This window comes from Canis aureus, chromosome 28, assembly GCF_053574225.1.
Source record: "Canis aureus isolate CA01 chromosome 28, VMU_Caureus_v.1.0, whole genome shotgun sequence".
NCBI lineage: Eukaryota > Metazoa > Chordata > Mammalia > Carnivora > Canidae > Canis > Canis aureus.
This window is the reverse complement of record NC_135638.1, coordinates 18203097-18216099: the sequence shown is the minus strand read 5'-3', so window position 1 is coordinate 18216099 and position 13003 is coordinate 18203097. Positions and strand designations below refer to the sequence as shown.

The following is a 13003-nucleotide window of genomic DNA, read 5'->3' as shown; positions in this document are numbered from 1 at the left end:
TGGCCTTACTTGGGCTTTACTCTGTGATTTGAGCATAAAATAAAGACTAATTTTTATCTTGATCGGTGTAACCAGGTAGGATCCGTAGTCCTGGAGGCCATGCCTTTTCCCAACTATTTTTAAGCACCTGACTCCCCAGAAGGGCCCTGCAAGATCCTGGACGTTGCATTTGAGGATCTGCACGGCGTGGCTAGTGGTGCTGCTGGAAGGATGCTAATCAATCCCTCCTCCGTATTCAATCTACTGGTTTTGTTCGTTTTACCATCGTTGAATTCCAGGCGTGAAAGGTGGGTGTTCGGTGAAAAGTCCGGCACACCACAGAACAGGCGAGGGTACCAAAGCCCTGGGGTCGCCGTCCCAGTCCGCTACAGCTCCGAGCCCAGCGCAGACCTAGCTGGGGGCTAACTGTGCAGGGTCAGGGGAGATGAAAACGACTCGGCATCCCCCTCCCAGGGGCGCAAGCCTGCAGCTTTACAGCTCTGGCAATCTGCGCCCTCGCTTTGGGCTGCGCTAGGGAGCAAAAAGACAGTTAGTTCTTTCCTTAAAAGGGACGAGGACCGCCGGGGTCGTGAGCGGCGGTGGGGTGGGGGGTGGGGGGGGCCGGCCCTGCACGCGAGGCCCGGGTGGCTTCAGGCCGTTCCCGCCTCCATCCCCACCCCCAGCCTCGCTGGCCAGGCCCTTCCCCCGCTCCCAGTCCCGGTGACCGGAATCCCGGCCTGCGGCTCAGATGCACGACACATTCAGCGCCTCCAGGGACTTTTTTTTTTTTTTTTTTTTAAAATTCTGGCGTGAGCTGCTTCATCCGCTGTTTCGCCCCCAGGGTCAAATACGACCCCAGCCGGAGAGCGGGGGGACGCGCGTAGCGCCGCTCCAGACCTTTAATTTCACCGGAGTCCCCGGGGCCACATCCCGCCCGCGGTCCTTTAGGTTAGGAGGACTTTGGAAGGGATCGCTGGGCTTTAGCCCAAATCCAGAAAGGACCGGCAGGTGGAGAGCTGGATGAGTTCTTCACTTCTTTTTTTTTTTTTCCTTTTTCTTTTCTTTTTTTTTTTTTTCTTTTTTTTTTTTTTTTTTTTTTTTGCCTCGTGCATGTAAAGGCGCGTGAGGCTGGCTGCGCGCCGCGGTGCGGTGGGCGGGTGCAGGGCGGGTGCAGGGCGATGGGGACCGTCCGGTGCTGGACCAGGTCAGCGGAGCTGGAGCGCCTCGGCAGGAAGGCGACAGTTCCCGTTTGCGCCCTGCCATGGGTTTCTGTACCGGGCGAGGGACGTGCAGTTGCCCTCGGAAATGGGGTCCCTGAGCGCTTAAATCCGGAGGAGTGATTCGGCGCTAGGTGCCCCGCTCCTGCCAGCACCGTCCCCACCTCCGGACAGCTCGGCCCGTGGCTTCTGCTTTAATTAATCGTATCAGAACCGCTCCTGGTGGGGGGGGTGGGGGGGGGCGGGAAAAACAAAAAACAAAAAAACGAACCCGAGCTCTTATCAAGGCGATCAGGTGCCGTTGCAAAGGAGAAGAAGAAGAAGAAGAAAAAATAAATAAATAAATAAATAAAATAAAAAAATAAAAAAATAAAACGGTGTAAAAAAGATGATCAAAGCAGAAAGGGGGAAAAAAAAAACAGGCTAAATGAGACATTTAACAGGAAAATGAAGTAAAGGGGTTTTGACTCTACGTTTTCTGTTCAGTTTTAAGCATAGATACGACAAATACATAGGTATATAGTTTCCCCCTAAACACTAAATCCTGAAACAGAACTTTTTTTTTTTTTTTTTTTAAATCTTATGAGAACCTTTCCCTAAACATTTATCCTTATCTCTTCCTTCTGGTTGTGTTCGCCCCACACCTCCTTCCGCAGAGCATCAGAGGACGACTCCTCCGTAGAGCACATTTTTCATTTTCAGCATCATAAACCCATGCCACGAAGAACTGTAATAAATTAGTTTCAGGAAAAATATAAGTGATGCTCTAAAGCACTGTCAACGGGCATCCGCTGATCTAGTAACAACTGCCGGTCCAAGTCCTCACACCTTCCTTGGGTTCTTAATGTCCCTGTTTTGTTTGTTTGTTTAGTCATCTGAAACCACCCCCTTCGTGCCTTGGAGGACAGAGGCTTGACAGTGCTACATAAACTCTTGGAGATTTTTCTAAATCGAACAAATGCAGTAATTCCTTTAGATAATAACTAAGTCTTAGAGTTTCTACTTCTTGATCGCACTGCCATTTCTCTCATCGTTAGTCAAAATCCTTGTGGTGCCCAAAATTCTCCGGCAAAGGTTCTACATGTGGTCTCAAAATCTGAACACAGAACATGCTGGCGATCATCTCCCGGTAGACCTGGGACTCTACGACGCATCGATGATGAATTGATCACCCCAAACCCGACCCATTGACATTGTAAACTGTTAGCGGTGAAGTAAACCGAGACTCTTGAACTAAAATGTGGTTTCTCTGCTGGGAACAACAGATGTCAGGTAGCATTAAAGCTTCCGCGAATGGGGATGGAGAATTTGTCTTGGGTCTTTTGACGTTTTATGGGAATCATATTTACAGTTTGGCAGATAGTGTGACAACCATCACCATCTAAGGATCTGGGAATAGTTTTAAGGAGAATGTCCGCAGGTGATCTTTGAACAGCACCCCTGTGACAGATTTGTTGAATGAGCATAACCCGTTAATTGTTACTCCTCCGCCCCAACTCTCTCTGGGCGGCTTTCTTGGGGCCGGCGTGGAAGAGGCCGCATTTCGCCACACGGTTTGCAGCCCGCGTGGGCAACAAGGACCCAAAGAATGTGTTTAGCCCGAGAAGGTCGATTTAAAGAAAATAGTGTATGATTTCTCCCTTTTGTTCTGATTACGAAAACGACCAGCTCCTTGTTTTTAAAAGAGCCTTTCAGCGTGAGATTCAGAAGGAGGAAACTGAGAAAGTTTAGTAAGCCCCATCAAGAAAGAAAAAAGGGGAAACACACACACACACACACACACACACACACACACACACACACACACACCTAGCTCTTTGATCTCCCTGGCATTGTTATTACAGTCTTAAAATAACCGCCAACCCCTGGTCGGAAAAGAAAAAAAAAAAAAAAAAAAAAAAAAAAACCTTACGGATTAAGTAACTATTTATCTCCTGGGGATAATTACTTGTTTGACCCGAAGTCATTCATTCCCGAAACCACCAAGCTAGATTGCTGAGATGTTTTTAAAAGCCGCGGCTTCTGGGCCATGTTGCCCGGTTAACAGCAGCGCGATCCGAGGACCAGCGCGACGGGACCGGGTGCGAGGATCGCGTCCCGAAGGCTAAAGCTTGGGGAGGCGCCTGGGGTCGGGAGGCAGCGAGCCCGCGCCCCATCCCCCACGGAGGCCGAGAGGTACCTAAGGACCGACGCCACAGGTGGCCGGGCCGGGCCGGGGCGGGCCGGGGCGGGGCGCTCCGCTCGGCCCCCGCTTCGCCCCGCGGCCCTCGGGGTCACCGGCGTCGGGGAAGGAGTTACCCGGCGGCCAAGGTGCAGCTTAACGCACCGCTGCGGCTTCCCCTGGCGGCGCGGCCGCAGCGCGGTCCCTAGGAACCCATTCCACTCCCCTAATGACACTTCCGGCCCTCTGCAGGACCTCATTGGCTCCGAACGGGATCTGCATGCTGGGGTCAGGCGGCTTTTGTCCACCGACGCTGGTCCCAACGCACCGCCCCGGAGCGGGCCTGAGCGGGGGAGGCGGCGGGCGCCCCGGGGGGGGGGGGGCGGCCCTGCAGCGGCCGAGCATCCCGGGCCCCGCCCGCCCCGAAGGTGGGAAAGGGGCATGTGGCGCGCGGCGGTGCGGAGGCCCCGGAGCCCGGCGGTGCGGAGGCCCCGGACGGCCCCGCGACAGCGACCGAAATGCGCCGGCGGCCCGGCCGCTTTCAGTTTTCATTGAGGCCGCTGGTTACTGTTTAACCTCCCCACCCACGTCTCAGTTTGTTTAGTAAATCGATCGTTCCGAGGAGAGTCAGGCCGCTGCCCCGTCGCCATTGAGCAAAACGAATACTCTCCGGCATATGGTGAAAAGTCTCTGCGGGAGATCCCGAGCAACACACACACCAACCCCCCAAACAACCAAACAACAACGACCCCCTCGAGCCTCCCGCCCCCATCACCCAGCCCCACCCCCACCCCCACCCCCACCGCCACCGCCACCGCCACCCCCACCCCCACCCCCCAGCTCCGCGCTTTGGAGCCAACTTCCCCAAGCTCGGAAAAGTGCGGCCCCGGACGCCGCGGCCCGGGGTGTGGGGGGGGGGGGACCCCGGGGAGATGCGGCGGCTGCGGCGCTGAGTGCGACGCGGGAGCTCCGGGAGCGCGTCCGCGCAGGTAAGTGCTGCGCCCGCCCCCCCCCCCCCCCCCGCGGGGCCCAGCCCCGGCCGCCGCCGCTCCCCGCCGCTGTCGGGCCGGAGGAGTCCCCGGGCCCCTCGGAGGGGCCGCCGCCCCGGGCTGAGCCCTGCGACCCCCCGCGCCGGGCGGGGACGAGAGCAGGTCCCGCGGGGCCGCGAAGGGGCGGCCGCGGGGGGCACGCGCAGGCTGCGCCCCCAGGACAAGTAAAACTAAAAGTTGGATCCGTTTGGGAGAGAAAAGCTTTGGGGAGGGGAGAGGGGGTGTCGTCGGCGGGTCACGTGGTTGTCAGGTTTCTGGGGCCCTTGGTGGAGTTGGTTGGGGGGTTTTGTTTGGTTTTTGAGGCCTGGGGCAAGGCCAGGGCTTCTGCATACCCCTGGGCCCCGAGCTTTGTGGGGAGGTGCCGGGGCCTGGAGCATCTACCCCGACGCCTGGCTGCAGTCTCACCTTCTCACCTTGTCACCCCCCCCCCCCCCATAGGGACACTTTGGGAGTGGGCATCTTCCAGGGACGCTGCTGCAGGGAGATGATTTGCGGAACAAGCTATATAGTTTATACCCACACACAGGTGTGTGTTATGGTTACATACATCATAACTATGTACGGTTCTACTGAAATCATTTTGGCCTCCTTGGGGAAGAGACGTCCTTTGGAAGCTTGTTTGAGCAATGCGCCCGCCCCTTAAGCAATAACCATCCCATGTCTAAGGGAAATAGGCCAGCACGAGTTAAGATCTCTGGATTGAATGGGATGTGTGCTTCCTACCTGATGCGCCTGTTTCTAAGGCTGGCCCAGCACGGAGTCCGGGGACCCCTCTGCAACCTGCAGTCGTCCCTGAACTTTGACTTGACGCCAAGGCCTAGGGGGTGGCAGAATGCAGAAGCTCTAAACTCAGAGGGATGTCCTGAAAGCTAACCACCTCATTGATAGCAACATTTCCTAGTGTTTGTCTTGTTCCTTTTCTCACTTTTCCATTCTTTTTTACTCGTAGCCTCTCTGTCTCTCCACAAACATATATTCAACATTAAAATAGTCTTCCTCTCCAGCTAGCGCTGCTTTTACATAATAATTCTGCTGTCCCCACCCACTCGCCACACCTACCTCTGTTTTTCCTCTTCTATGGACACATCATCAGGCCACCTGATCTATTTATTATGTATTTGAAGTCTGTGGCCAAGTAGAGTTGGCTCCTCCCTGGTTCGATTTGTAGGAGGGGATGGAAGAGACAGAGGTAAGAGTGCTGCTGAACTACTCATTTTTCTCTTTTAAAAGTGGAGTAAAGGGGTGCGTGGCTGATTAAGTCATTAGAGGATGTGGCTCTTGGTCTTGAGGGTCATGAGTTCGAGCCCCAGGTGTATAGGTTACCTATGTAAAAAAAAAAAAAAAAGGCGGAATGGAAATTGAAAGCCATTATTCTCTTCTTTCCATCTCTCCTAAGCTCCATTTTATGGCGTACAAATAGAATTTTTCTCGACATGCTTTATGAAGGTAGCACAACACTTTTACTACATATGTCTATTAAGATCGCATAAGCCTTTTATTCTAAGCATATGGAACAACACAAATTAATTTTGAGGATTGCTTAAAATTTTTTTTAATACTCACATGCAAATTTTATTTTTGAGGGCCCCATTTCTTTGAAAATTTTTGTTACTTCTGTGAAATCTAAAAGTAATAAAGCAACATGAAAACTATAGTAAAATACAAAGTGAACTCCCCTATTCCACTTCATATGCGTAACTGCCATTGATGGTTGGGCTTGTATCCCTTCATGTGTGTAACCACAGGAACTTTTCTCTCGTTATTTCTAAAGCTTGGATAATGGTTCATATCCTACCAGTGTTCTGAAATTTATTTTTCATTTAATATCAAATATTTCTGTCAATATTTGAAGATTCTTTTTTTTTAAATATGTCCACCCAATGTAGCCAGCCAGTATCCCCCAGAATATTCACTTTGTCATAGGGAGGCTCACTGCACAGAGGTGACCATCTGAGGAGGAAGTGAAGACTGAAACTTTGACCTTACAAATAGTGATGTAGTGAATGTCTGTGTACATTATCTTTGCAAGGAGATAGATTTATTGTGAGATGAGAATTGCTGGATCTAGGGGGATGGTCTCATTAAATTTGATAGATATTGCAAGGAGCCTTAAGTACCCACCGTGTATTTACCATGCCCTCACCAACACTGGATAATATTGATGTGTTTAAAGTGTTGCCTAACTGGTTGAAAACATGATTTCTCATTGTTGGAGTTTTATAATTTGGAAATTATATGAACCAGTCTTGGAACATCTGACTTAGGGAGCTTGAGAATTTTGTTTTAAAAATATAATAACGTAGAGGGGCACCTGGGTGGCTCACCTGGCCAAGCCTTAACTCTTGATTTCAGTGCAGGTTATGAGCTCAGGGTTGTGAGACTGAGCCCCATGTTGGCCTCTGCGCTGGGAGTGGAGCCTGCTTAGGATTCTCTCTCCCTCTCCCTCTAGCCCTCCCCTCTGTGTGTGTGTGTGTTAGCACATGCTTTCTCTCTCTCTCAAATAAGTAAATAGATATATAAATAAATAATGAAAATATAACAAAGTAGAAAGGGAATTATATGCGTTTCAAAATTCTATCTCATTTTGAGCTTGTAAAGGATGCCATTCCATTAGTTACTACCCATCCATTTACTAAATGAATGGCTAGAGGTACTGGTACCTTCGGATCCTTAAGCTAGATGCAAACAAAATAGTGGTGTGTACAATGATAGCTTCATGTAGAATCACTTCTCTTCACCCTCCACTTAGAAACTGTCACCTATTGATATTAATCGGTTCATACATAGGCATAAGGAGCACTTCAAGCGAGGCTTACTCTTACAGCTGAACAACCTATTTAGGAATATTCTTTATATATATACATATATATATAGTTAATACTTACTGAATTCTTAATATGTGCTATGAAATTTTCTAAGCCATTTGCATGCATTTTGTTTCCTTCTAGATTCTTTAAACAAATTTCTAGAGTTCATAATAATAATCTCCCCATTTTCCGATGGGAAGAATGAAGCATAGAGAAATTTAGAGACTCTACTAAAGCTACACATGTACAGGTGATAAAACTGGAGGTTCAAATCCAGGCACCATGGCTCTAGGCTATGAGAGTAACCATGGCTGCTCTACTTGGTCATCGGGTTGCTCACTGCATAAAGATGACCCACTGAGGGGGAAGTGAGAACTGAAACCTTGATTCCTCCACCCCCAGGCCAAGCTATATTCCCTTGCTCTTGTCTGAGTGTTCCCTGGGGAAGACACTTTTCTTGGTCACAAAATGTCTATAAGGGCTCATAACAACCTTGCTTCTGATGTATCAGGAGCTGTATATATGCACATTTATTTATGTAAGTAAGTACCTTTGTAACTCAGTACTATCTTGCCCATTCATTATGAGTACACCTTCAAGAATAGATCTGCTTTATTGCCTATACTCCCTAACTTAATACATATATAATACATGACATAATGTGTTTATATTTGTATATGAATATTTAATACATGATCTTTTATCATATTTTATCAAGATGATTTTCTGGAAATACATAAGGGGTTCATTTTTTACTTTTTTCTCTTTTTCTTAACATTTTGAAGGACATGAAGATCTTTGAGGGTGACCAACTCATGGCATTTGAGCCAAGAAAGAAGGCTTTGTTGTCACATTGAGATGTTTATATCCCTGCCCAACCATTTATTAAAAGGGGAGCAGGGAATAGGGGACTTGGGAAGTCCACCTTCCTTATTTTTGAAGTATATGGAATTATAAATACCTATCATAGAATTGGTATGCTGATTATATATGTTAATACATGAAAACATTAGAACAATTGGCATATATTAAGTACCCAAAATGTATTCTGTATTGCTGCTATTGTGATAGAATGAGATAATGCATCTAAAAGCACTACTTGATTTATAGTAAGTTGTTAATAAGTGTCACCTGTTTTTATTGGCCCTCTCTCTAGAGAAATTATATTTACATACACAAACAAATTACATATGTCTTCAAGAGTTTATGGAGCCCTAGAGACCTGGCTAAGCCTTCTAATAAGCCTCAGAGATACGATGATGAATAAGAAAGACATCGTTCCTGACCTCATGGTGCTTTTTAGCTAAGCAGTGTACAAGGATTGTCCTAAATATGTTTAGTGGTCAGAAGATGGGCTTTGGATCATTAAGATCTGGGCACAAATCTCAACCTTGCTCTCTGCCAGCTGTGTGTCATTGAATAAGTTAATATTTCTGTGCCTGAGTTTTAAAAACTTATAAAATGAGAATAATAGTCATTACTTGCAAAGTATATGTGTATTAATTCTTGTATTATTTATATCAAACATTTTATCTGTTGAATGTTTGATACTTTGTCTATATTTCAGTAAAGAAGAATCACATTTATCTATGAAAGCAAAAAGTCAACATAAACATCTAGGCAATGTCTCTCCATCTCATTTAAAGTATTGGCTAATAATGTCATCTGGGCACATTAATTTAGTTTTGTTTTTTTTTTATTTTTGAATCTTTGAGTATTGTTCCTGTAGTTTATATACTGTCTAGTGTTTTGCTTGTGCTCTTAGCTTACTTAGGATTATAATATCTGTCCCAGTATTTGCTCTTTTTTTTTTTTTTAAGATTGTATTTGTTTATTCATGAGAGACACAGAGAGAGAGGTAGAGACATAGGCAGAGGGAGAAGCAGGCTCATGCATGGTGCCCAATACCAGGACCCCAGGATCACAACATGAGTGGAAAGCAGATGCTCAACCACTGAGCCACCCAGTTGCCCCTTGCTCGTTTGTTTCTTTTGCATTTACTTGTTTCAGATATCATGGTTATAAGTTGCACATAAGGGATGCCTGGGTGGCTCAGTGGTTGAGCGTCTGCCTTTGGCTCAGGATATGATCTTGGAGTTCCAGGGTCAAGTCCTTCATCGGACTCTCCTGCTTCTCTCTCTGCCTATGTCTCTGCCTCTCTCTCTGTGTCTCTCATGGATAAATAAATAATACAATTTAAAAAAAAAAAAAAACAAAAAAGAAACAGGGGATCCCTAGGTGGCTCAGTGGTTTGGCGCCTGCCTTTGGCCCAGGGCGCGATCCTGGAGTCCCCAGATCGAGTCCCATGTGAGGCTCCCGGCATGGAGCCTGCTTCTCCCTGCTCCTGTGTCTCTGCCTCTCTCTCTCTCTGTCTATGATAAATAAATAAATAAATCTTAAAAAAAAAACCAAAAAACAAGAAATGTTTAAAATAAAAGAAATGAGTTGCATGCAAAGTTGATATATATTAATTTAGCAGGAATTTTAAGTTATATACACCTTACTAGGTGCCTAAATACAAATATAAATAAAATAACATCCCTGATCTCAAACACAAACAATCTACTTAGAAAACAAACACATATAATCATCTATAATGTAAGGCAACAACTATTTCATTAATATAATAGGTAGAAATACCATGGAAAACAGAAGCACAAAGGATACATGTAGCTTGAGTAGCCAGAGAGGAGCTAATGATTTTCTGATTAGAAGTTGTTGAGTGGGGATCTTTTCTACATCAGAAAGGTGTTTGGGGCAGCGGAGATTACAATTGGAGTAGGTGGTATGGCAAGAGATGACATGGAGAAGGAATACTGAGGAGACCGTGCCTAGGTGTCAAAGATTTGAGCTGTGCCCATTAGGCCATGAGGAGCCATGAAAAGTCTATAAATAGGTTGGGTTATGAAAGATTTCCCTCTTTTTTCCCCTTAAGGTTGACTGGCAGCATTCAGGGTCAGATTGTTGAGTATTTAAATAGAGTATGTTTCCCTACTTTGTGCTAATTTTCAGCAAAATAATTGCTATTTCTAACCTGAATTTTTAAAAAATTTTATTTATTTATTCATGAGAGACAGAGAGAGACAGAGACACAGGCAGAGGGAGAAGCAGGCTCCCTGTGGGGAGCCCGATGCAGGACTTGATCCTGGATCCCAGGATCAGGTCCTGAGCTGAAGGCAGATGCCCAACCACTGAGCCACCCAGGTGTCCCTCTAACCTGAATTTTTGCAATAACTGTTCTCCTACCTAGTCCTACCGGCCTCCAGTCAGTTTCCCAGATAGCAGTTAGACAGATGTAGAGAATACAGATTGGACCATTATCTTTTTTGGGTTTGGGTTTTTTGTTTTTTTTTTTTTCCCTCCATTTAAAACAATTTGTTAACTTCTAATGCTCTTAGCGTGAAGGGCCAAGTGACTGAGTCCATGATTTTCCTGAGATCCCTTACTTGAGGCTTCTGCTGGAATACATCTCTTGGTTCCTCAAATGCATGCTTCTCTATGCTTTCAAAGTACTGTTTCTGTTCTTCTGGACACTCTTAGCCACCATCACCATCATTTTTCCCTCATCATCCTAGCCAACTTCCACTTACCTCACAGGTCTGTACTAAAAAAAAAAAAAACACCTTCGAAATCTTTCCTGATCCAATATATCAATTTCCTTGTATCTTGTTCCTGATGTGAGTATTACCAACTTCATCACATACTGTGGTTGGATGTTTGATGATCATTCTTTCAGGCTGACTGTTGGGCCTCCAAGGGTAGGAACTGCATTGTTCTTGCCCACTTCTTTAGTTGGGCATTTAGCTGAAGCTTAATGAAAAAAATGTTCACTGAATGAAACAACTATAAAAGAGAAGAAAGGTGAAAGAATTAAAATGCTTGTTAAAAACCTTATTTTCAGGCACTGTATTCTCTATTTGAGGGTAAAATAATGACGAGAAATGATTCTCTCCTAAACTTTTCATGTCTGGTTGGGGATATGAATAAAAAAAAAGCTATTACTCTGGTAAGTGCCTTTTCCAGAATAATATATAAATAGAATAGTATAGTACATACCCTTTGTGTCATCCTTTTTCTCATTTAGCATAATAATTTCAACATTCCGTTGTCTTGTTGTGTGTATCAGTAACTTATTCCTTATTTAAAGAAACAGATATGTGAGGTACAACCAACATACGATTACACGGCACAAATGCAAAGTGCACGATTTAAATGTTTTGCATAAGTTTATACCAGTGAAACAATCACCATAAAGTTAGTGAACATAGCCAACATCCCTAAGGTTTCTTCAGGCTCTTTTGTAAACCCTGCCTCCTGCTCCTACCTCAGATAACCACTGATCTACTTTCTGCCCCTGCAAATTAGTTTGCATTTTCTAGAATTGTTTATCCGTGGGAACATAGGGAATTCTTTCACTCAGCATATTGCTTTAAGATTCATTCATTTTGTTACATCTATCAATGCTTGCTTGTTTGTTTGCTTGCTTGTTAAATAGGATGACACTCTATGGATATACTATACTTTGTTTATTCATTGACCTGTTGATGAACATTTGGATTGTTTCAGTTTTGCTTCAGTTTTGGCTTTTGCAAATAAAGGTGCTTGAACATTTGGGTACAAAGTCTTTGCGTCGACATATCCTTTCATTTGTTTTGTATACGGTTGACCTTTGAACAATATGAGTTTGAATTGCACAGACCCATTTTTTGGTGGATTTTTTTCCTTATAAATACAGTACAGTGATATGAATGTATTTTCTCCTCTTTATGATTTTCTTAATGTTTTCTTTTCTCTAGCTTACTTTATTATAAGACTATAGTATGTAATACATATAACATACAATGTGCTCTCAGGAAGGCTTCCAGTCAACAGAAGGCTATTAGTAGTTAAGGTTTTGGGAAATCAGAAGTCATATGTGTATTTTCAATTGCATGTGTGTGTGGGGTCAATGTCCCCAACCTCTGTGTCGTTCGAAGGTCAACTGTAATTACTGAGAAGTATAATAGCTGGATTCCATAGAAGGAACTGTCAGACTGGTTTCCTGATTGTACCACTTTATGCTCCCACCAATAGTTCTAGTTTCTTTACACTCTTACCAATATTTGGTATGCCCAGTTTTTTAATTTTAGACATTCTAAAAGGTGTGTGATGAGATCTCATTGTAGTTTTCATTTGCATTTCCCTAATGACTAATGAATCTGAGCATCTTTTCTTTTCTTTTTTTTTTCTGAGCATCTTTTCTTGAACTTATGTACATGTATTTTCTTTGGTGAAGTTTTGTTCAAAAACTATGCATCTCCACCTATCTTTTAAAAATTGAGTTATTTTCTTCTTATCAAGTTGTAAGAGTTCTATATATACTATAGCTACAAGTCCTTTATCAGATATAAGTTTATTCTCTTCCATATGAATTTATTCTTATACAGGGGCTAGGATTGGGTCAAGAAAAGAAAATAAATGATATTTCAGTCATTAAAAAGAATAGCATACATAAATGAAAAAAATAAAGTTGGTTTTATGACTTTATGAGGCCCCATTGTGTGGTAAAATAAGAAAAGGTAGTAGAAAGTTAGTTTACAAAAATAGGAAAAGGCCTAAAGATAGAGACTTTTTTATGTCATGCCACAGAATTTAGACTTTTTTTGAGCACTAACATTAATAAATATCATTATAACTAAAATGATGATACTAATAATTGAGCTTTACAGTTTATGGAATTCTTTTATATGCACAATTTACAGTGCTTTCCCGTACATTATTTTATTTAAATCCTTTGACAACCATGGGAAG

The 13003-nt window shown here is 44.5% G+C and overlaps 1 protein-coding gene across 3 annotated transcripts in view; it reads left to right on the top strand.

Moving 5' to 3' along the window:
* Nucleotides 1-4228: 4228 nt before the first annotated feature.
* HNF4G (hepatocyte nuclear factor 4 gamma) overlaps nt 4229-13003 on the top strand; it is a 121659-nt gene continuing 112884 nt past the window's right edge. For 2 of the 3 annotated variants that reach the window (XM_077876513.1, XM_077876510.1), the window contains exon 1: nt 4229-4346. The gene's annotated coding sequence lies outside the window, so the exon portion shown is untranslated. Of the gene's footprint in view, nt 4347-5557; nt 5596-13003 lie in introns of those variants that run through there. The other variant, XM_077876511.1, reaches the window with a different exon arrangement.